We start from the raw sequence: 25,947 nt of genomic DNA on the forward strand, positions 1-25,947 counted from the left end.
TTAATGTTAATAACAATCCTTTCCCCTTTTTACTGATGCGGAAATTGAGGCCCAGAGAGACAGGGACTCTAGCCCAAGTCACAGAGCAGCGCACCAGACACATACAAGCATTCTGAATTTAGGCTTGCTTGGCTCCAGAGCCTGGCTCTGTCCATCAGGCTGCCTCTCATTATCTTTGAGGGTGATCATTGAAACTACATTTCACTCTGATAAAAATGTTAAGCAATTCCCCTTGGGCAGACTATGATAGTAAACATATTCCTGGAGAGGAATCTCTCAGGCTGTGTAAAAATTTCTCTCTTGAAGAATTCTGTTCTATGCGTGTCTGCTTTTTAAAGTACAACTTGGGGAGTTCCCATTGTGTCACAGCGGTTAACAAACCTGACTAGCATCCATGAGGACACTGGTTTGATCCCTGGCCTGGCTCAGTGGGTTAGAGACTTGGCTCGGATCCCATGTGGCTGTGGCTCTGGCCAGTGGCTACAGGTCTGATTGGACCCCTAGCCTGGGAACCTCCATATGCCGTGGGTACAGCCCTAAAAAGACAAAAATAAATAAATTAAGTATGACTTGGATCATTTGCTTAATTTTATATTCCTTTCTTTGTGCTTTTCCTTTACATTATAAAGTCATGTTTAGGTGAAAGAAAAAGATTTTTTTTAATGAAGTCGTGTTTTTATAATAGATTCAATATTCTGGGTAGAGAATAGAATCTACAGTTTAGCGTATCTGAGTATTTTTCATGTGGTTAAGTGCACTTGCTTTTATGATCATTTTCTTTTTTTTCTCTCTCCTTTATTGAGGAAATAATTTACATACTACAGTGAAAATGCATGGCTCTAAGTGTGCAGTTCAGTGGGTTTGGACGAATATAGTTACTCCGGTATGACCACCAGTATTCATTATCTTGAAAGGTCTTTAGTGCCACTTTCCAGTCCATTTCTTCATCTCCCAGAGGCAACCCCTGTTCTGATTTCTATCACCACATATAAGTTTTGCCTGTTCTTGGACTTAATATAAATGACCTCAGTACATAGTCTTTTATTCCTCACTTCTGTTAGTAGAGTCGTCTATATCGTTGCATGGGTCTTTTGTTGTTGTTTATTGCTGACGTACGAATGTACTACAAGTGACTTTTTCGTTCTTTCTGATGGACATCTGGTTCATTGACAGGTTTTGGTGATTATGAATAAAGCTTTTATGAACATTTGTGTGCAAGTCTTTTGTAGGTATCTGCTTTTATTTCTCTTGCATATACTCATAGGAGGATTGTTGTATCACAGGTAGGTATGTTGAACTATATAAAAACCTCCCAAACTGTTTTCCAAAGTGATGGTATCTTTACTCTTCCACAAGCTATGTGTGGGAGTTCCAGTTGCTTCATATTTTCAACAGTGCTTATATGGTCAGTCTTTCATTTTAGCCAGATAGTGGTTTCTCATTATGGTTTTAATTTATATTTCTCTGATAACTAATGATGTTAAACAGCTTTTCATGTGCTTATCGGCTATTCCTATGCCTCTCCTTGGGAAGATTTCTTTTAAAATCTTTCTCCCTTTTTAACTGGGTTATTTTTTAAATTATTGATTTATAAAACTTCTTTATATATTCTGGAAATAAATCACTTTATATATGTGTGTATTGTAAATATTTTCTCATAGTCAGAGCTTGCCTTTTTTAGCTTTTTTAGTGGTGACTTTTATGAGCAAAAGTTTTTAATTTGGGGGAAATTAAAAGTAATCAAAAGTCGTATTTTTTCCTCTTGGTTAATAATTTTGAATCCTAACTGAAAAAAGTCTTTGACTATCCTATTCATGAAAATTATTTTTTTTTTTCCTAGAAGGTTTAGAATTTTTTTTTTTTTTGTCTTTAGATGCATGATTGTTCCTAAATAATTGTGGGTTGTTGGGTTTTTTTTTGCATGTCTTAATGTAAGGGGTCAGCATTATGTGTTTTTCCACACACATATTCATTTGTTCTGGCACCATTTGATCCTATAGTACTATTGCTATTTCTCCATCAAATTCACTGAATTATTGAAAATCTACATCTCTATAGGCCTATTTATGGCCTCTATTCTTTTTCATTCTCTCCTTGCTTTTCCTCCTGCTAATACAATGTCTTAATGCAACTATATAATGTCATAATATCTGCAAAAAAAACCTGCTAAAATTTTGATTGGGATTATTTTAATCCATAGATTAATTTGAGGAAAATAGATTTCTTTACAGTAATGAATCCTTCGGTCCTTGAACATGGTACCTCTCTCCACTTGTTTCCAATTTTTCTCAGCAATGTTTTGTAATTTACAAGTATACAGGATTTGCATATTTATTAAAAAATTATAATAAATTTAGGGACTTGATGCTATCATAAATGGTATTTTGCAATTTTTATTTTCCAATATTTTTTGTTGTTGCTAGGATACAGAAATACAAGTGATTTTTATATACCGTCATTTTATTCTATGACTTTGCAAATGCACTCGGTTGTTCTAGTAGGTTTTTTTTTGGTTGTTGTTGTTGATTCCTTTGGATTTTCTACATCCATGATTATGTTGCCTGAAGCACAGGTTATTTCTTCCTCATCAATCTTTATGCCTTTTATCATTTGTTTTAAATCATTCCTTTTTTCTGATGTATGCATTTAAAGCTAACACTTTTCTTCTAAGCACTGCTTCAGCTAGATCTCACAAATTTTGATATTTGGGTTTTCGTTATCAGCTAGTACAAGATATTTTATATATTCTATTTCATTTCTTTTTCGACCCAAGGATTTAGTAGTATACACCTTAATTTCTAAATTTATGAAGGTTTTCTAGTTATTAATTTATTATTTACTTCTAATTGAGTTCCATTATGAAGAAAGAATATATTCTAAGGGTTTCAATATCACGTACATGGGATTATTTGACATTAAGACACTTATCTCTGACACTGTGTTCAGTATTGGATTCTCTGTCCTTAACTTTGGCTGTTTCCTATCGACTTGCCTTTGAGTTCACTGATCTTTCTTTTGTTCCATCTCTGCTTTTAAACTTATTTATTGCATTTTTGTTTTTGATATATTTTTCTATTCTAGAATTTCTCTTTGGGTCTTCTGTAGAGCTTGAGTCTCTGATGAAATTTCTTTCTGTTCACTGCGCTTGTCCATCTTTAATATAGTTAACAGAATTTTTTAGCATGTTTAAAAGAGTGATTTTAGAGACCTCATCTACTGATCACAGTATGTTATGTGGTGGTCAGTGGGTCTGCCTCTATTGACGGTTTTGTTTTAATGATTGTGGGTCCCATTTTCATTCTTTTTCATATGCCTCCTAAATTTTAATTATATATCAGACACTTTGCATAAAGGAACAATAGGGATTACACTAAATTGTATATGTTTATATGTATATATGTGTATATATATATATGTATGTATGTATTTGTGTGTGTATATATATATACATTTTTTTTTTTTCTCCCAAAGAGATCTTTCCCTTCCCTCTGTCTAGAAGATTAGGACAGGGATTTTCTCCAGATCCTATCCTGAGTTTAGCTGAGCTGGGACTGGGCTACAACTCTACTTAGTTTCAGTCTACCTCTTGCCAGTGAGGTTATGGAGATTTCTCTTGGCCTTTCAGCCTAAACCCCATCTTCTTGCTTCATATCTAAGAGCTGATGAACTCGGGGTTTTCAATATTTGAACTAGAAGGGGATTTTTTTGCTGTTTTAGTTAGTTTGATTTCACCTCCAGATTCCACTCTAGGGGGGCTCTGGAACCAAAGCAGCACAAGGGCAGCAACAGCTCTGCCTCTGCTGCTGCTGACTAGGCAGACTTCCCAAGGGGGAGAATTACTGATCTGAGGTGTATTTTTGTGTGTGTTTGTTTGTTACCCATATTTTAGTATTTCCTGCTAGCCCACTCTGTTAAGAGTCCAGGGAATTTCTCCTCATTCCAGCAAACTCACCATGTCTATGTCAGGTTTACCTTCCCACCCCCTGTACACAGGCTAGGCAATTTGCCCCAAGTATGAAAATAATCACTTTTCTTTTCTTCCAAAGGCAGGTCCCTCTTTGGAATGAGTTTACTTAGACTTATGTGTGTGTGTCTAGGAATCTTTTAAGAAGAAAAGAAAAGTATAATTTTTAGTTTATTATTTTCTTTCGTTATGATGAAAGTGATCATCTTTATGGCTTTCTATAGCTTCACCAGAAGTGGCACTCCCCTAGTTTCTCAGAATTTTGTCTTAGATTAGCTCTGGGAAGCAAGTGTAAGACCTCAGAGCAACATAAAGTAATCATGATTCTGGATTTAGACTTATTTAGATTTTGAATGCCACTTGCCTGAGTCATGAGCACTATTTGGCCTCATAAAGTATTACTGTTGTTTTAACCCTCCTTCCCCACACCAAAGGCAATTAGTTTTACTGCATATGCTTATCCTGTGTGCCCATTTCCTTCTTCAAATCTAATTCAAGTCCTAGTCATTTTTCTTTCTCCACTGGTACCATCTTGATCTAAGCTACCATCATTGCCAGATAACAGCCTCAGTTTATTCCTGGTATTCTAGCTGGTTTTCCCATAGCCCCTCTGGGTCCTTCTAATCCAGTCTCCACACTGAATTCAGATTAATTGTTACAAAAATGTGATTCTGACCACATCACGTTGCTGTTTAAATTCTTTTGGTGACTTTCCATTGCTCTTGAGGTACTGACAAGCCTTAAGCATGGACTCACCAGCTCTATCTTGCCTCCCATGCCCCATTTTCCAGTGTTCCACTAGTTTTCTTTTAATCCCTACTCTTTTTGCTTTCTCCTTCCATACAGCTGTCTGTGCACATGCTGATCCCTTTCCTTGAGACAGCCTTACTTCCTATTTTTACCTTGTTATTCTGTTACCATCTTTTTTCTTTTTAGATATCTCCTCAACCATCACTTCTCAGAGACTTCACTGACCTCCCTGGATTTTTCAGATTCCCCTGTCTGTTTTCTTCTCACTTGCAGTCACTTGACCCAGTGATGAATTTTGTATTTGTAAGATTATCTAATTATTGGCAATATCCTCCATTAGACTAAAAGCTCCAATGAGGGCAAAGAACAATATTTGTTTTCTGGCTCACCATTTCATCCTCAATGCCTAGAACAGTGACTGGCATTTCATAAAGTAGAATGAATAACAGGTGAGTGAATTTGGAGAAAATTGTATTTTCTTTTTTTAACTCAGGGTCTATTCTGTAAATGGTTTCTATGTTCGTTCGTTCTATCTATCTATCTATCTATCTATCTGTCATCTTCTTCATCTTCATCATCTATTTTGCTTTCTAAAATCTTTAGAACAAGGGCCTTGGACTTCAGAAATTTGTCTTAAATCAGATTTAAAACATAAGGCTACATACTAAGTAGGAAGTACACCTACTTCTAAACTGAGTTGACTGTGATAAGTATGTTATTTGCTTCCTTATAGCAAAGGAATATGTCTCACAGAGCAAGTCTCTAATTCTTCTTTCGCATCGACATGTTTATTTATCTGGTCCTAGATCACTAGAGTGAATGGGAATCAAACATTTGCTAATTAATTACTGATTTAAATCGCTTGTGAAAATGGCGGTAAAAACTCACTCAGGCTGACATGACTGAGTTTTCAGATGCCGTGTACACATAAGTGGTGTTTTCTTTTTCTGTGGTGGTGTCCAAGGAATTGTGGTCAAGACTTGAGATCGCTGAAGACCTCCCCATCGAGTTCTTCTTCAAAGACTAGGTCTAGTTACCTAGGCTGTTCTGAAATGATCTCCAGGTTTCCAATTCCATTCCTCATCAGCCTTTTGATCCAGTGTGCAATTACTGGCATTGAAAATGGTGAGATTGTAAAGGAAACATCTCTCCTTCGAAAGTCAAGAAGATTGAGTTTCACACTCACATGGGAGTGATTTTAATGTTTTGGTTCCTAATGATAATAATTCTTTGGCATAACATCTCAAATGCAACTGGCACCCCCAAGATGACTCAGGGTTGAGAAACTCACAAGTGCCTTTCCCAGTGGCCTTGCCCTAACACTTTAAACCTCAGGGGGAAATAGCACACATGACCACACTTTCTCATATGAGTTTGAGATCCTCTGCCTCTCCATCTTTTTACACATGCTAAAATACATTGCTCAAGTAAAAGCAAGACGACATAATTAGACTGTCTGCTGAAAGGAAGGAAGCAGTCAGCTGCTCCCTGCCATATCTTTTTTTTTTTTCTTTTAAAGAGCAAGTAAATAAGTTCAAGAAGAACCAGATTGTATCTTTAATACTTAATTTTCTTGACATTTTAGTATGATTAACTGGAATTGAGCCAATCTGGAATGGTTTAAAATGTCAAGAAATGCCTATTTGGGATTGTGCGTGTATGTGTGTGTGCACACACAAGAGTGCATGTTACGTAGATTATAAAAGAGGATAATTACTCTGTGGTAGGACATGTTTTTTAAAGAACGCAGTTCTCAAGAAAATGGAATTATTGCTCTGGATATTAATCCCTAAGCATTTTCCCTCTTTCTACTATCTCTCTTTTCTGTATGTGTGTAAGCATGTGATAATCATAGGGTGAAAACTGTACCAGAAGCCTTGAACAAGAATCTTAACACTATTTTTTGTATTCATGCTTCTGGAGGAACATTATTAATGAAGTTTTTCTTTCTCAATATTCACTTCACATAAAATCCTCAGTACTGCACAGGTAGAAAGGCAATATGATTTTCTTTATATTTACTAGTTCAACATTTTTTTGAGCACCTGCTATGTACAAGGTATTATTTTGAATGCTATTAACTATATAGAAACTTGGAAAAAATTATAACTTTGCTTGAGAGATATCACTGGTCCTCATTTCTCTGTAGCTCTTGTATTCTGGTTACTCATGTCAGTGGTTGCTAGGAGAGACTTAATGATTGAGACTGTTGTGTCTTAGCATATCACAAAGGTAATAAGACAAATAAATGAATAACATACTTATTTGGGGATTATTCTGTTCACTGTACTATGGGCTTTACATACATTATCTCATTTAATCCTTAAAGGAGCCCTATGAGGTCATCATAGTTATTATCCCCACTTTACAAACAAAGCAACTGAGGTGGAGGGTTCAGGTTACTTGCCCAAGGTTATCCATCTAGTAAGTGGCAGAGCTGAGAGTGAATAAACTCAAGAAGCACAAAATGATACCCATAGAGCCTGGTAATAAGAGCTTCTTTGTGCACAATTGACATGACACATAGGAAAGAAATGAGTTCTAGCACTTTTAAGGATAAGAAACCAAGGTATCTTAAGAAGTCCCAAGTTCATTCTGCTGATGTCAGAAATATGGATATGAACCTTTATAAAACTTGGCAAAGAGGCAAAAGTAAACAGACTAGTCAAGAGAAGAAAACAAAAATTCTGTAAACAGACCCAGAAATAGATAAATATTTGGTCCTTCGTAAATGTAATATATCAAGAAAAGAAATGATAGGTCTTTCAATAGGTAGTAGTAACAACAAATGCTAATGTTTGCTGTGTTTTGGGGAGTGGCCTAATTCTTTATGTACTTTAACATATTTTACCATCAAAACTACCCTGTGAAGTAGGTACTATTATTTTCAATTTTGTTTTATAGATGAGAAAAGAGGCGTTTTAAAGATCACAAACCTACCAGTCTGGCTTCAGAGGGAGCCCTTTTAAACACCAGGCTACATAACATTTACATTAGGGATCCTATTTGGTCATTTAGAAAGAAGTAAGGTTATGGCCTGACCTCATATATTTAAAACAAAATAGGGTTTCCTGTCATGGCGCAGCAGAAGTGAATCTAACTAGGAACCATGAGGTTGCGGGTTCAATCTCTGGCCTCACTCTGTGGTTTAAGGCTCTGGTGTTGCTGTGAGCTGTGGTGTAGGTCACAGAGGTGGCTCGGATCTGGAGTTGCATAGGCCAGCAGCTACAGTTCCAACTAGACCCCTAGCCTGGGAGCCTCCATATGCCGTGGCTGCAGCCCTCAAAAGACAAAAAGACAAAAAACAAAACGAAACAAAACAAACAAACAAACAAAAAACCTAGATAAATTAAAGATTCAAAAGGAAAATATGAAAGAGTAAATATACTAGAAGAAAATTTAAATTAAAAATTAACATAACTAGGGTGAGCAAGGTTATTTCTCAAAAGGACATTAAGATAACAATCTGAAAAGAAGTATTTCATAATTTTGATTACGAATGAAGTCATAATGTAGAACTGTTATACAGCAAAACAACAAACAACTAAACCCCACCATAAACAAAGGATAACAGAAAATGACAAATGAGAAAAATTACAACATGTAGCAGATAAAAGTTTAGTATGTGAAGATGAACAGCCAACTGAGAAATGAACCAGGAGATCAACAGGTCACTAATTAAATATTAATAGATAAAAATTAAATGTCAGTGTCAGAGTAATGTCAGAGTAATTTCATCTTTGGTAGTGCTCAGAAGGGTACTTAAACAATGAGGTATAAATTTTGTCTATTTAAACGGTGAATGACACTAATTATTGGTAAGGTAGTTAATGGGAAGCTGGCATTACTCTATACCATGGCCAGAAGTATAACTTTTGGGGAAGGCAGTTTGGCAAGATGTATAAAAACCTTAAATTATGACTTTTTTTGACTCAACAATTCAATTTTTAGGAATTCTAAGAATATCATCTTACACACATGTAAGAATTTATATATAATTATACTAGCTGACATATTGATTTTAATAGTGAAATGGTACAAACAATTATAAAACCAATAAGAGAGGATTGAAGTGAAAATTTTCACTAAAATCTACATCAAAATTGGAACTAGGCTCTATGTATCATTTGATCATCATATCTTAATAATGGAAAACATGGTTTCATGTGATGGGTAACAGATCTTGTTTGCTGGCTAACATCAGTTTTTCCTAATTCTTGGTAATAGCATCCCATAATTCCTTTGGGAAGCCACCACTTTGGTTTGATCTTTTTTCTTACCTCCAGGGATGGAAGCTGGTTAATTTAAGTAACTAATCACGTGGCATCCTCCTGGCCACAGTGATGTTGCAGAGATGAATACATTATGTAAGCGTACGACTACCAGGGTATACTTTATGACTTTTGCTGGGAAGTATTGGGACAAAGACTGACTCATTTCTTAACTGTTTGCTTAATGAAGAGGCAAGGGGCTTTGGGAGCTGTTGGTAGCCATCCTTGCACTGTAAAGAGGGAGACCGAGGCTGGAGCTAATGGAGCTAAGAAATAGAGATGGGAAATGGTGACACAAAAGCCAAGTCCTCTTCACATCCTTGAGCCCTGATGAAGCCTGGTCCAAAGCAAATTATTATGCACCACCTCAGATTCTTCAGATATGGGAGCTGTTAATTTCTTTTCCCCTTCTTAGTTTTTAAAAGCCAGTTTGCGTAGAGATGTCTGTTTATGCAATTGAATGCATCCTAACAGATATATCTCTCCATTTCAAAATACAATATACTATACATTTGGAATGCACTGATTGCAATTCTAAATAGCAAGTGGCTGAGGGTGAAAATATGTATTCTATTGAAGCAGGGGCTATAGCCAAATATCGCAATCATTGAAAGAATTTCTGAGATTACAAGAATTAATCTGAAATTGTACGCAAATGTTTCAATTATTATCGTAGTTCCATTGTTAATACATACTAGTCAAAAATTTTCAAATGTGTTATTATACTGTAGAATCATTATAGTAGTTTCTCAGGCTAGCAACTGCTGGATGGTTCTTTCAGCCACTACTCTGTATATTTCAATACTAAAGAGAGGGCTACTTTCAACTGGGGTGTTTAATACTGTCACTAGCCATTTGTGCACAGCAGAATATAATTCAGGCACACATTTCAACAGTATGTTTCCTAGAAGGAATTTTTCATTCAAGATTCATAAGTTTAGCATATCTCAAAAATTCTTTGACTGCCGAAAGTACTGGTAGCTATGGCAATAATTTCAACAGGCTTTTCCTTTAAAATAGCTTCAGTAAGCTTAAAGACTATAAAGAAATGCCTTCTCAGAGAACTCTTACAACGTTTATAATTTTGAGATTGGATTAATGAAAACAAAATATATCACATGGCCCATTTTTCTCTAACAACTTGTTCTATGATTTATACTCTGTATTTCTTGTTATATGTGGAAAAAATGGTTTATTATAGATGCTATGGTCCATGATCTGGGAATTTTTCCCCCTTGTGAAATTTTAAGGTAGCAGAGTTTATATAATGGTTTCAGTTCACCTTTTAAAAATTGAAGAATTCCAAAACAGAATTTTTTTTTTAAATAATGACCAGTAGAGCCCCCTTACCTGTCCAATTGTATCCCTCATAAGCATCCTATACTAATAAGTATACTTCTTGCCTGAAAAAAAACAACCACAACCAAATAGAATGAAATAGCTAAATATTAGTCTGCCTTATATTATTATTTAAATTTTTATGAACATGCTTTGGTTCAGAAAAGATATCATGATCTTCCTAAGTTATCTGGCTAATTCATTCTCTATTAACATTTGCATTAGTGTATTCTATATTAATATTGTATTTGTAGTTTAATATTTGCAAAATATTCCGTTGTTTAACCTTTTGAAAGTTTCCATTCATCATTTTAGTGCATAAAATTAGTAACCATTTTTTAACCATTCTTAATCATTATGCCATTTTACTCATACACATACACATACGTATGCAATATTTGTACCCCAGCTATTAGAATTTCAATATATAAAGCATATATAGAGATTTTCCCTCCAGGTTACATCTAAAATGCTTATGTGTATTTTTAGGTGACTATTCAGATATTAACTGGATATTTGATTATGCCTGATTCAAGTTACTGACATTATTGCTAGCTAGATATAATAGTAATCTGTTCCATCACACAATCACTGAACATGCGTGAGTTCAAGGTTGCCAGAGGGTGATAAAGTTGGCATTCAGCTCTTTTGCTTGCCAAGGCCAGAGATGAAACTAAGAGTAGGTTTTGGATAAACACTGAGGGAGACCAAGGCCCAAAGTTGGTGTATCACATACGTATCATTCTTATATCTACATTTTATGACTGTACCAGCGTTTACTTAACCCATCTCCCAAAGAAAAATGTCTGAAAACCCATGCCCCAGAATGATAGCAGCGCTTATCTCTGGGTAGTGGAATTCCAGATAAATTTTTTTCTCGTTGCTTATCAGTATCTTCCACCTATTTTCTACAATAAACCTGCATTACTTGAGTAGTGAAGAAAAAACATAAAAGTCTAAAACCTCTACAATTTAGAATGAATAATAACAATAAAAAACCAAATTTGCAAAAACAGGGTCACATTAAAAAAAATAATAATAAAATAAAAAAGAGATGCACTGGCCAATCCCTTTTGGTAAGACTTTGGCAGGAGTTGTAAGGGTCAGGAAGTTTTTTCTTAAGATGTATCTTCAATTCTTCTTGCTGTTAGTTAAGCCCTTCATCAAAGGAGACAGGACAGCTGCTAATCCTCATCTAAATCTACTTCCAGATTTTATTTCCTTCCCTCTGTCTTCTTGTTTTTAGACTAAACTTCCTTTTTAGTGTTCTTTCATTGCACCCTTCTTCTGAACAATTATAGCATTAAGAGTAAACGAGCAAATTCTGCCTTCAAGGACATGTTCTTATTCTGTTTTATTACTTGGAACCAACCTCACTGGCAGAATAGCTCAAAAAGTTTGTTGAAAATAGACGGTGAAGCCCCAATTTGAAGGTGAATCCTAGAACCTAGCAAATAAACAGAGTTTTGATGGTTAGTCCTGCTCTGTCCTGGAAGCTCAAAGAGAGAAAAATCATTTGAGGAAAAAAAAAAAATCCATCTCTTTCACCCACACACACACACGCACGCACACACGCACACACACATTTTTCCATACATATTCTTTTCCATATTTCCTGCCAGAAAATGCAGGAAAATTCATTGTCAGATCAGGTTGGGCTGCTCACTGGAAGGAAGCACAGCCTCTTCTTGAGGTGGAAGCAGATAGAGAACAAGAATCTGGCACATTTTCTTGGTCGAGGCATTTAGTTATTCATGGGCTGATCTAGGCGATGCTGGTTCAAATGCTGGCCATGCCTGTAGAATTGAAAAAACAAAGCAAAGAAAAATGGGAAAAAAGTTCATAATGAAGAGTCACCAACTCCTTCTTTTTCAGTATTGGTCCCAGTTGGTGTGAACTTTACAGCTGAGTTTGCAGCTGGGCTGCAGTAAAGAATTGTTGACATGTTGCTTGATCCATTCCGCCAGGCAGTTGCCTGTGAAGGAGGCTTTGTGATGACCTTCTTTAGATACACACAGCCTTTGAGGAACTTAATAAATGATATTTCCTGGGTTTACCTGTAATTTTCTTCTTTTCAAGTCCCTAAACTTATGGATTCAGATCCAGTTTGGACAGTAGTAAGAGGCTGACCACTGACCTGCTACTATGTTCCTGGCTTAACCAATAAGTACACAAACTAATGAAGTGAACACCTAGAGGAACAACTAGTTGGATCAGTTACTCACCCCATGGCTATGAAAATGTCAAATATGAATGATGGATATGAATATTGAATTATGACAATAAATAATATTATGCTTCCTCTGGAGTTATTGAATGGCTGCAGAATGAAATCAAAGTTAAAACTTTATTTTATGCAATAGAGTAAATAATTCTAATTGGGAGAATCCAAAACATAAATGTTATGCCAAAGAACCCAGTGACTTTTCTTGGCATCCATACTCAGTGACTTTAGATCAAAATCCTCTCCTTTTTCAAAACTGAAGTTAGAAACTTTTGGGCACAGTTTGAAAGAACTCAAAAACCTTTCCAGTTCTTTGGTACATTGTTGTTTTCCTTGGTTTATGGAGGACGTATAGAGTATATTAATTTAAAGCTACAATTTAATAGATATAAGCCAGCTGTTCAATCTTGAGAAATATCATATCCCGAGCCTTCCACTTTCCTTTACGTTTTAGACTTGGTACAGAAGCATGCAGGGATGGGAGGGAAGATGAGGTGCGTCCAAGTCATTGAAATTTGATGACCGTCTTGCTCAGAACATTCCAGCCAAATGAATGCATCAGGTTGTCATCAGCCAGTGGGCTTAAGATGGGCCATGCCCAAAGATGGAGCTATGACACCAAGGGCTGTAATCCAAAAACTCAGTGGGATTGTGTCCAGGAACTGAGCTCCTGGTGCCCCTCGAGCTGGCTTTAGATGGCTCTCTGGTGACTGTCTAGGACCCTTAACTTATTAATGTGACTAACATAGCCAGGGTTGAGTAGAGCAAAGTGTCTGTGCCTTTGACGAGACTGAGGTGGTTGCTATGGGAGAGGTAGCCTAAGAGGGGGTCCAGGATCCAGCTTCCGCAGAACCTTCTGAGAGAAGGCTGATTAGAGTTGACATGCCATTGTCCTCCATAACCTAATAGGACACACATTTTTTCCAGTAAGTGAGACAATTGCAGAATCCATGTTTTTAAAATGCTCAAAAGGAGATCTCACACACACATGAGAAAATAAACTTATAACTAATAGTCCTTTGGGGAGAAACTTGTACTCTCAATTACCATACTCACATGGCCTTCAATTTAATCTTGAACACTGTTGTCGGAACTGGGCTAGAAGCCAGTTCTCAAAATAGCATAAATGGGAAATATTTAGGCAAGTCTTGTGATAGACACTAGGTGTGTTTGGTTATTATAACACATTTCCTTTTAGTACTTTCAAAGTATGTGTGATAGGTTATGGGGTTTGAGATTATTATAGGAGGTGCCACTTCCCTTGCATGACATAGGTGGGCTAGAGGTCATAGGAGTTGGAACTCACTGTTAGCAAAATCAGGGTACATATGCCCAAGGTGGGGAGTGTAAAAGAGGGGAAATCATTGTAGGTACCTTGGGTATCAACCTCAGTATTGACATGAGGATTAAATGAATTAATATATGAAAATTACCTACACTGGTTCCTAGCACATAGGACATTCCCAAGAAATATTAGAGGTTGTGATTATTCCTTTTATTGGTATGTGTTTAGAGACCTCTATTTTTTTTTTTTTTAATTTAGGGCTGCACCTGCAGCATATGGAAGTTCCCAGGCTAGGGGTCGAATCAGAGCTACAGTTGCCAGCCTCCACCACAGCCACAGCAAGGCAGGATCCGAACCGTGTGACCTACACCACAGCTCATGGCAATGCCAGATCCTTAACCCACTGAGCAAGGCCAGGGATCAACCCCACATCTTCATGGATACCAGTTGGATTTGTTTATGCTAAGCCATGATGAGAACTCCAAGACCTCATTTTTTTTTTTTTTAAATGGCAACACCAACAGCATATGAAAGTTCCAGGGCCAGGGACTGAATCCAAGCTACAGCTGCAACCCACGCTGCAGCTGCTGAATCACCGGATCCTTTAACCCACTGTACTGGGCCAGGGCTTGAACCTGCACCTCTTCAGTGACTTGACCACTACAGTCAGATTCTTAACCCACTGCACCATAGCAGGAACTCCTAGAGACCTCTTTAAAACCATCATCACACAGCCTGTGCCTGTGCCTGTACCTCGCATACAGCCTCATTTAAAAAAAAAAAAAATACAGATTTCTTTCCATAATGTTGCTATTGCTCAAATATCTCTAAATATTGTCTCTAAAATGAAGACAGTATCTGATAGCATTAAAGTAATTAAAACATGTACATGAGGTACATTGAAAACAAAAAAGGACTATTCAAATGTAACAACAAATTGGGGATTGGTTGTTGCTGGTATAGATGTCCTCATATGGAGATCTCTCCACTATCCTTTTGCTTTATCTTTTTTTTTTTTTTTTTTTTTTTTTGCTATTTCTTGGGCCGCTCCCGCGGCATATGGAGTTTTCCAGGCTAGGGGTCTAATCGGAGCTGTAGCTGCCAGCCTACGCCAGAGCCACAGCAACTCGGGATCCGAGCCGCCTCTGCAACCTACACCACAGCTCACGGCAACGCCGGATCGTCAACCCACTGAGCAAGGGCAGGGATCGAACCCACAACCTCATGGTTCCTAGTCGGATTCGTTAACCACTGCGCCACGACAGGAACTCCTATCCTTTTGCTTTAAAATGTAGGTTTTACTGTTAGTCAGATATGGTGAGGCCAGCAGATCAGGAGATGGTGGTCATTGTAAGGAGACTTTGTCACTCACAGTTCTCAAGAAGATAGGGCATGCTCTGCCTTACAGGGCCGTATAGGGAAGCACCAGGGTCATTCAGGAGACAAAAGGAATGAGGGGGAAACAAGGACAAGAGCCTATCTCGTGGGAAGGAATGGGCAAGGCTGGGTAAGCAGGTTGGGCAGATTTAGGATTGGCTAATTTGAATACTTTCAGTAGGCTCTGGGATGTAGGAACCGTCCCTCATTGCCTGGTACCTGGCCCTGGCGTGCTTAAGGAAGGAGGGTAGTGGCTCAACTTGTGAAATCTAGTTAAAGTTGTTTGTTGGTAGGTTTGGTAGGTTTGTTAGATTTAAATCAACCTCTTTTGTTTACATTTCCTGTACACCTTCTCAACTGATTTAATTCTATCAGCAATTGTCTTCATTGTGGACACAAAATTTAGAGATATTTAGAGATATTGGATAAAAGGCATGCTCTCAAGGGAGGTGTTTGCTCTCTCTGGGTATTAACTAGCCCTACACTGGGCAATTCCTCCAGAATCAGCCAGAGCCCAGGTGTCACAGGATTAAGAATACAGAAAATAATAAAGTATAGTTAATATACCATTTCCTATTCAGAGCATCTTTAGTTATATCATTTGTTACCTAAAGAGGAGGGCCAAGGAAGTTTGAATGAAGATGGATATACAGAATTTTAGCTGGGTGGAAGGCATCTGTCCTTACCTGGCCCCCTGGTAAGATTCTACTGAGTAGCAGAATCTGATGAAACTTTCCTTATCTAGTCACAAGAGACGCTTACAGGTAGGTCCAAGTAAGAACTGCGGCATGGAGTTGAGAGAAAACCACCATACCCTATATTCTCTCCTGGCTTCTCTATATGATTTGGTCCCTTTAGGGTTCAAGAGGAATTAGAAGATTTGGAGCATCTGGTCATCTTGAAATGACCAGTGGAGCACAGTTGGGTTTTGACATTCCTGGAATAGGCAGTGGTAGTCGGAGGACTTTTTCCAGTGGCTTTCTAGGCAGATATAAAATAGTGGGATCCAGATCAGAGTGAGAACAAGACAAGCACATGTGAAGAATCGTTTTGGGCACTCCCCCAAATAACTTGGAGGTCCACTCTTTGCCCCTGGACCAGTAGATGTTTAGGCCAAACTATAGAAGATGGGATTATTTTATTTTCAGAATCTTTTCACTCAACCAATATTCATTAATTCATTTTTATCATCTCCATAAGAAAAGTCATTTTGTATTACAGCTACTGCTAGCATTTCCCATATATGTGCATTAAACAGATGACCATCTCCCTCTTTCACCAAACATGGTATCATAGCCTGGATCTGCTGAGAAACTGATGCTAAGTAGGTACCAGATATGCAAGGAAAAAGAGGAAGCTGGGAAGAGGGGAAGAGCCTTAAGACTGTATTTGCAGATCTGACACTTACAGAAGGAGAGAGGGAAAGAAGAAGGCCTGGATGAGAAGAATCTCAGATTGCAGCACAGTGCTAAGCCCTTGAGTTCCATGTCTTGCTGGGATGGGTCTGCCTTCACTTTCCGCCATGCTCCGTCATTGTCCAGAAGCCATATTGCAGAAGTCTGGTTCATCCCCAGGGGGCAGTAACCGGGGCCATCAGTAAGTTACGCCCCCAGCAGCAGGAACTCTCCGTGGCACATTTTCATTGCTGCCACCTCTAGGATCAAAATTACTTTGTTTCCCAAATCAAATTTAGCTTGGATTTATCCAGTCTAGGATTTACTACCCCTGGGAAGAGTCAGTGAATGTCCCTGAGGTTTGAAGGCAATCCCAAAGCCTCCTAAAAGCATCCTGAATTAGTCAGGTTCCAACAGGGCCACCGAGTATGACTGAGCAGATTGTACATGACATAGGGCATCTGGTGGCATTCCAGCCCCCAGTGTGCTGTGTGCCCTGGGCAAGCCTGATTTTGCCAGAGATGAGCTCTTTCTCATTTGCACAAGTGTTGGCACCAAGGCCTGGGTTCCAATGTGTTTGCTTAGTGTTCCATCACATATATTAGTAGAGCCACTTTCATAGAAAGAGAGGCACCTACATCCACCTAGTGGAGACCTATATGAACTTTCTGTCACCCACAAGGTCAAAGATCTAAGCGCATCTGTCCAAGAGCCTCTAGCCTCCTCCCACTTCTTCCTTCAGAACCTCCCTCCCCTGGCTGGTGGGATGTCTTCTCTGCCACCCCCACCTCTACCTTGGTAACCCTCTTCGGCTGGTTGCATCTCAGAACTTCTGGCTGGTGAGACCTTTCTCCCACACCAATTGCGCCCTCCGTCATTATGTGTCCCCGCCCCCCCCACCACCGCTGGTCATTTCTAGGGCTGCCCTGATGTGCTAACCTTTCTGTACCAAGGCTTGTGTCGTGTCCCATTACACACCACCCTGCCAGCTAGTTCTCCACTAGTAAAAGGTGGACCAAATAGCTTCATGGGGGTGGAGGGGGAATGGTTTAAAAGTTGACAACACCTCCCAAGGGAATAGCAGGTGCTGTGTGTTAAGTGCTCTGCCAGGTGACTTCACTTCATCATCATAGCACTGATGAAGGAGTAACATCATTGCCTTTTTTTCAGGAGGAAATCCAAGCTGGGAGAATTAAATAATTCTGCTAGGGTGACATTCTTAACAAGTGACCAGCCCAATTTTAAACCCTGGCATTGTCCCTACAGGCTCTCTGCTCTTCAGTCACTGTGCAAGACAATTTCAGCCCTAGAACCTATGGACACTGCCCTTTGGTAAGTCTTGAAATAGAAAAAACTTCTGGAAAAGAGAAAAGTTTTGCTCTATGTTCCTTACATGATGCCACATAAGTCAGTGTTTTTCAAAATAGTCATTCCAACACTGTTTCCCAACCAGTTTAATTAGTTGTGAGCAGTATTTCAAAAACTTGAAAAATAAATTAAAAAGAATAAAAGAGAAGAGGGAATACTAGAGGGCATGGCATATGGAAAAAAAGATGGTAAGTGTTGTTGGGGGAAACTTTTGTTTCAGTTTTACATATGTTCATATATTTGTGTGTTGTATGGCTAATGTGTATGCATTTGTATGAGTACTGACTTATCTAAAACTACACAATGTCCTCTTTTTTAAATCAAAGTATAGTTGACTTACAATGTTGTGTTAATTTCAAGTGTACAGCAAAGTGATTCAGTTTCATATATATATATCCTTTTTCAGATCCTTTTCCATTATAGGTTATTATCAGACATTGAATATAGTTCCCTGTGCTATACAGGAGGTCCTATTGCTTATCTATTTTATATATAGTGGTGTATATCTGTTTTTGTTGTTGTTTGTCTTTTTTTTTTTTTTTTTTTTTTTAGGGGCTGCACCCACAGCATATGGAGGGTCCCAGGCTAGGGGTCTAATCAGAGCTAGAGCTGCTGGCCTACGCCACAGCCACAGCAACACCAGATCCAAGCTGTGTCTGCAACCTACACCACAGCTCACGGCAACGCTGGATCCTTAACCCACTGAGCCAGGATCCAGGGGTCGAACCCGCAACCTCATGGTTCCTAGTTGAATTCGTTTCCACTGTGCCATGACGGGAACTCCATAGTGTGTATCTGTTAATCCCAAACTCCTAATTTGTCCTTCCTCCCATTCCCACCCCTAGAGAACGCACTCTTAACTATGGGTCAAGGTCAAATGTGTTTGTTGAACACTTGGGTGCTGGATTAATCTCCTTTGTCATATATCTGGCCCTGGAGGATCAGAGAGCTTAGCAGATAGCTACACTGACCTGAGCTCAACCCAGCCCTCTGCTTAGGGCTCCTGGCCTCACTATAAGGAAGCAGAAGCTCTGCAGGCAAAGCTGTGCTCCAGCAAATCTCCCTCACTTTCCCCCTACCCACTCCGTTTAGCACACCCTGAATATAGGGTAGCAACGTGGGTCAGCATACCTAGTTACCCCTGGGTAACTCCAGATTGACAGGGTACAAAGAAGGTGGAGAATGACCTCCAAAAGGAGTGGGTAATTTAAATATTATTGCTATTCACATGTTGACAGGACGTGAGCTCTTTTTCAGTGAATGGGAACAATGAGGTTAGATCCTAGTTAGCAAGAACTGATGAAATTAGAGCACAGGACAACACTGTCTCTAAGATCAAACTGTGAGCAGTATCATCAATTACAAAGTGAGTGTGACAAAATGTGAAGGTGAAGCTCTTGCTCTTTGTCCTAAGCATTAGAATTTCTAGTTAGCTAAGGAGTTCCCATTGTGGCTCAGCAGGTTAAAAATCCAGCTAATAACCAAGAGGATGTGGGTTTGATCCCTGGCCTCGCTCAGCAGGTTGCCTTGACCCCAGGTGTAGGTCACAGACATGGCTCCGATCATGAGTTGCTGTAGCTGTGGTATAGGCTGGCAGCTCCAGCTCCAGTTCAACCCCTAGCCTAGGAACTTCCACATACCATAGGTATGGCCTTAAAAACCAAAAAAAAAAAGGGGGGGGGATTTCTGGTTAGTTAGTTATGACTATCCATAAGATCACTGAGACCAGGGTTGCTCTGATCAGCTGCTGGCCAATAATCCTGAGGGCTAACCTTGGTTAGTACATGATAACTTACCAAATGAAAATATTCTTACAAGCTCTTTGATGTAGATGGATACACATATAATCTTCATAACAACCTGGATGTTAGATTTTATTATTTTCCCCATTTTGCAGTTGGGGAAATTGAGGCTGAAAAGTTAAACAACTTGTCCATGGTCATTCATCTCACAAGAGCCCACAGCAAGCTCTATTGATTGCTGTGAGAGATTAACATAAGAAATGGCCCCAGTTCTCTCTCACGTGTATTTGCATCCCTTGCAATATGACTGCTCCTCCTACCACAGAGGGACGAAGATTGTTTCTTCACCTTAGAATTGGGGCTGACCTTATGATTTTCTTTGGCTGATAGATATGTTGGAAGGAACTATGTGTGATACCTAGGTCTCAAGAGGACACATATGCTTCTGATTTCTCTTTTGAGCCCCTGCTTCTGCCTTGAGAACCAGCCTGAGCTAGTCTGATGGAGAAGGAGAGTCCTCTTGGAGCTGAGATGAGTCATCCCAGCTTTCGCCAGTCTAGACCACACAGTCCCCTGCCAACCCATCTACTGACTTTAGACCCATGAGCAAGCTCAGGCAAGACTGGCCAATCCTGGTTCAGATCAGCAGAACTCCATGGCCAATCCATGGATAAATTAAAAAAAAATAATACAGAGTTCTTGTTGTGGCTCAGTGGGTTAGGAATCTGACTAGTATCCATGAGGGTGCCTCATGGTCACAAAATGGCTGCTAGGTTTGATCCCTGGCCTTGCTCAGTGGGTTAAGGATCCAGTGTGCTGGGAGCTGTGGTATATGCTGGCAGCTGAAGCTCAGATTTGACCCCTAGCCTGGGAACTTCCATATGCTGCAAGTGCGGCCCTAAAAGGCAAATCATAATAATGATGATGATAAATTGTTGTTTTGGCCACTGAGTTTTAGGGTGATTGGTTATGCAGCATTTTTGTGGCAATAGATAACTTGCATACCCAGTCATCTCTTCTCTTTACTTTGAAGGCAAACTGCTTCCCACAACAGAGGTTTAAATAGAATATGCTCACTTCTCAAACTTTCTTGCAGTTAGGGTGATTCAGTTTTGGCAGATGCACAGGGAAGTCCACCTGGTGGAAGGATGTGGGGGAAAGGAAATGATTCTGAGAAACATTTTCCTTTCATAAAAGAAAGAACCTGAAAATGAGACAGAAATCTCCTTTCTTCCCTGTTTTGGTCACTCTCATTAAAATTAGAGAAGTTCCTATTGTGGTGCAGCGGAAATGAACCCAACCAGTATCCCTGAGGACACGGGTTTGATACCTGGCCTTGCTCAGTGGGTCAGGGATCTGGCGTAGCTGTTACCTGTGGTATAGGTCGCAGATACAGCTCAGATGCCACATTGCTGTGGCTGTGGTGTAAGCCCGCAGCTGCAGCTCTGATTCAACCCCTAGCCTGGCAACTTCCATATGCCATGGGTGCAGCCCTAAAAAGCAAATAATAATGATAATAATAATAATTTAAAAATTAAAAAAAATAAACACTGGAGGAGTTCCCATTGTGGCTCTGTGGCATAAGAACCTGGCTAGTACCCATAGGAAGTGGGTTCAATCCCTGGCTTTGCTCAGAGGTTTAAGGATCCAGTGTTGCCCTGAGCTGTGGCTTATATCAAAGACGCAGCTTGGATCTGGTGTTGCTGGGGCTGTGGTATAGGCCATCAGCTGCAACTCTGATTCAGCCCATAGTCTGGGAAATTCCATATGCTGCACATGGGGCCATAAAAAGAAGGGGAAAAAAAGACACTAGAGCAACAGCAGCCATTTTGTGACCATAAGGCAAGAAGCCTGGGAATAGCAAGCTAACACCTTGGAAAGAGTGGAAAGCTGAAAAGAGCCTAGGTTTCTGACTATATCCTTCAATTGCAGTAACAACCCTAGAACTGCCTCATCTTCTAACTTATTTACTATTTAAGCTATTGTGTGTTGGCTAAGTGACTCAGTACAGGAACCAGAGTCCAGTGCTAGGCAGTCTAGTTTATAACCATTATGCTACACTCAAGGAACATTGAGTGCTGTTAAAACTATTAGAGCTCTGCACTTGAGAGGCCCAAGTGAGTATTGATTGTGGTCATCAATAAAGCTTATTGTTGATAAACACAAGAGTAGGTCCCTGAGAAGATCTTCAGTCTTTTGGAATAACAGTACTACTGGGACCAGAGCACAGACTTTCATGGGGGAATCTGAAGGATCCCAGATCTTTTCTAAAGACTCAGAAGCAGCAGGGTGGAGGGAGGAACCATAAACCCACCCTCAACCACAAGCCCCACCCAATACTCCTGCCCTGCTCTGGTCCCTGGGCCCCATTTCCAGTGACAGCAATAGCCTTTCTAAATTTATTTGAACACATTTAAAGCTTTTCATGTTGTCTTGATTCATTACATTGCCATATTTTGTTATGTTTGTTTTATCACAAAGTTACTTTGATCTTATAGATCTAATAACGAAAAAAGAGGTTTCTCTATACAGAAGAGCTTCTATCAGACTTTGCTGGGATCCTATGTTTATTGTTCACATCAGTTCTTCAGAACTAATCCCAGGGACCTCTCTGCCCTGGCCTTTTTTTTTTTTCTTTTCCATTTTTGGCTGCCCCATGGCATGTGGAGTTCCCAGGGCAGGGATCAGATCTGAGCTGCAATTGCAGCCCAAGCCAGCAGCTGCGGCAACGCTGGATCCTTAAGCCACTGTGCTGGGCTGGGGATCAAACGCAGGTCCCAGCACTCCCAAAGCATCACTGATCTCACTGTGCCACTGCAGGAACTCCTGCCCTGGCCTGTTTGTTTGGCTTTCTTACTGTTCCACATCCCCCTGAGCTGTCATGTTCTTTGGGCCAGTCTCCCTTCTCCTCTCCCTGGAGTCTAGTTTTATCAGTTTCCCCCTGGGAGTAATATGTCGCTCAGCCTCCCCTTTTTCCTGTATGGTAGCTCCTGATCTGCCTCCCACACTCTCTCTAATCCCCACTCCTTGCCTGGGTCACTCTGGCCAGTCCTGTCTTTGGCCACCCACAACCCAAGTAATTTCCCTTTGTGACTATTTATCCCTTTTCTTGTTACAAAGCTAGAGGAAATCTCAGGTAGATCCATCACAGTTTTTATCTTAACAAAATACAGCCCCTCCACCCTCTTCCTTCCCACACCAGACCCCACAACACACATAAAAAGTCCAGAATGAAAGTTAGAGGTAGAGAAAAATGAGAGGACACCCAGATGGATATGCATTTTTGGAAAATGCCAAACACCCTGTGTTTACCTTTTTGCAGGGCAAAGGACACAGAGGGAGCTGTCATGCATAAAGTTATCAGCACTCAAGATGAAAAACGGAAGCCCTTCCTCGAGGCAGTCCACCTGCCTGGCAAACAGTTGTTTTTTTAAGTAGGTAAGACCTCCCAGATCCTGGAGAGAAATGTGTACCTTGTGGCTAGAAGACCTTTCAGGAGCACAGCTTGGGTGGGCATTTTGAAGGAATGGCTCTTTTTTTTTTTTTTTTTTTCCCTATATTTCCTGCATAGTTTTAACTGGGCTTTTGCAGAGAAAGAAATACCCAATCTAGAGCCATCAGCCTGGAGTTTTACCCAGAAAGGGGTAGGGCGGGGGGCAGGCGGGTAGTGGAGAAACAAACAAACAAACTACTCACCACTGGCTCCTCAGAGGCTACATACAATGATCTTGACCTGATGTCTGCATTAGAATTGCCTGCCAGCCTCAGGGCATTTTCCCTCCGGAGAAAGGGGCTTTACCATCCAGGGCCATCTGGTGGGGCTGCAAAGGACATCCATATGGCAAGTAGGGGTGAAACACACCAGACCTCGTCCAATCTGCTATATACCAGTGTTTGTTTCAAAGTGGAAAAAGCCATGTAGCTCTGGGTTCTCACCAGGAGAAGGCCAGCTGTTGTTTCCCCCGAAAACTTGAAGGTTGGGGCCTTACCTGAGTGAACTGCATCTAACCTCAGCCTTGGAGATACAGAAACCCACCATCACCTCATTTAGGCTTTCAGAGGTGGGCTTATGTGAGCCAAGTTCATATGACTGATATGTGAAACTGGTCACTAGTTAATATAATTAAATAAAAAATAATTATCACAGTGACCCCAATGCAAGGGACTTGAATATTATCTCCCTATAGAAAGACCTACCATTGAAGGAAGCCAAATTATGACGAGAGTAGCACTAGGTCAGCACCAAATCAGATGATTGAACCATTGGATGGAGTGAGGCAGAGACCTCCTATCATTCTCGCTGTCTTAGAGAGGATCTTGCTGATGGCACCAGAAAATTCAAAGTCCACTGGCCAAGGTCACTTTTTCTCCTTGGGTGGAGCTCTCTTTTTCTGCTAGTTGACACTTTCTGTAGATATGCTAATATATTTAATTGGATCACACCATCTGGTCTAGCAGGCGTGGCCATTTAGGTGGTAATGCATATTTCCATTCTGATCTATTATATATTACTTTCAAAATTGTAAGTGCTGGGGACGATTCTATTTCTCTCATTTTCACCGTCTTAGGCGACACTGCCAGTGGGTCCGTCCAGCCATCCCTCTGCTTGTGGGTCAACATATGGGCCCACTGTCTCTCAGGTGTCCCTCTCAGCTCCCTTATTTTGAATCTGTGTGGTTCTCTTTTATTCTTGAGTCTTTCCAAAAGCTCTATAGCTTCATAGGAAGACCATTGTCCCTAATATTTGTCCCTGCTGTTAGAGATTCTCTACACCCACATGCAGCTAGAAACATTAAAGGAAGTCTGCTAATGGGATCCACTGGCAGTTCGTTTGTGGTTGCACTGCTGCTCAATAATCATTTTATTCAACTCAAGTTTTCCCCATGGCATTCTCCTCTGAATAATTTCCAAACCCTTGCCGTTTTCCTCTAGCCCTCAAACTAACTTCTCTGCCCTGGTCTCCTGATGGAATATTACAAATATCTAGCTGTGAGCTTTCTTTTTTTTTAAGTTTCACTCAATAAAATTTTATTGTGAAAAAGTACTCATACAAAAACTTAAATCAACATTGTATCAGGTTACTTTATTTCATTTACAGCAGTCCCCAATAGTCCAATAGGGTTATGAGGTTAAATTCCTATGGCTAGATCTCAAAGCTATCTGTTATGTGGTTCCATCTCACCTCCCATCACCTATAAACTTCATTTCATATTAAGTCTACAGTATAATGCTAGAATCAAGATTTGGTATCAGCATATTCACACTGTAGGATATGGAATGATTGGCCAATAGGGAACTGCTGGGTAGCACAGGAACTGCTGTGTATATGGGAAAAGAATCTGAAAAAGAAGGGATGCGTGTATATGTATAACTGAATCACTTTGCGGTACAGCAGAAAGTATCACAACCTTATAAATCAACTATACTTCAATAAAACTTTTAAAAAATGAACATGAGCTTGCATGCTCATCCTAAAATTTCTGTCATCTGCTCCTTCACTTTTTTTCTTAGAGGAAGAAGTATCCTTTCTCCTCCCAAACTTCAGTCTCATTCTATAGATCCTTGATCCCATATTTTCCTAGTTTTTCCAGGATTTTGTTTTATTACTCTAGGTCCGGCTCTCTTGACTTTTCCATTTTTCCTTCTTCACAGGCTCCTGTTCCTTGTCTTACAAACAAGGGCGGGCCTTCCCGTCTCAAAATAATTTTTTATCTTAACTCTCTACTTCTTGAGTTAGTGTCTTATCTCTGTGCCCTATCATTTACCCCCAACCATTTAAAGTGGAGTCTAATTGCCTGCCTCCATTTCCTCACTATCCTTTCTCCCTAATCCCTTTCTGTCTGGCTGTCATCCCCACTGCTCTACCAAAACCGCTCTCTTGAGAGGAGGGAGGGGAAGAAAAAAGGGAAAGAGCTTCATATTGGGTTTAGAAGGAAATCAGTTATCACAAGGAACTATACTCAATATTTTGTAATAACCTATAAGGGAAAAGAATCTGAAAAAGAGTATGTATATAAAATATCTATCTGAAGCAAGTTGCTTTACCCCCTGAAACTAACAAAACACTGTAAAACACCTATACTTCAATAAAAAACAAAATAAAGTAAATCTATTAGCATCACAAATTCAATTTGAAACACAGGTTTTTGAGGCAAGAAGCAGGGCAAAAGGGTTTGCCATATAGACAGTCTTTTTTTTTTTTTTGTCTTTTCTAGGGCCGCTCCTGCGGCATAT

At 39.7% G+C, this 25,947-nt stretch overlaps 1 long non-coding RNA gene across 1 annotated transcript in view; it reads left to right on the forward strand.

Moving 5' to 3' along the window:
- Nucleotides 1-23,147, forward strand: part of LOC102167058 (uncharacterized) — a 214,061-nt gene extending 190,914 nt beyond the window's left edge. Inside the window, exons 2-3 of the long non-coding RNA XR_014831187.1 lie at nt 17,870-17,935; nt 23,036-23,147. This is a non-coding gene — a long non-coding RNA (uncharacterized LOC102167058). The remainder of the gene's footprint in view (nt 1-17,869; nt 17,936-23,035) is intronic.
- Nucleotides 23,148-25,947: the final 2,800 nt, after the last annotated feature.

The sequence above is a fragment of the Sus scrofa genome, chromosome 16 (assembly GCF_054392235.1).
Source record: "Sus scrofa isolate SSC_HxYL_T2T_F1_AM1 chromosome 16, Sscrofa_HxYL_maternal_Yorkshire_Landrace_v2.0, whole genome shotgun sequence".
In the NCBI taxonomy this organism is placed as follows: Eukaryota; Metazoa; Chordata; class Mammalia; order Artiodactyla; family Suidae; genus Sus; species Sus scrofa.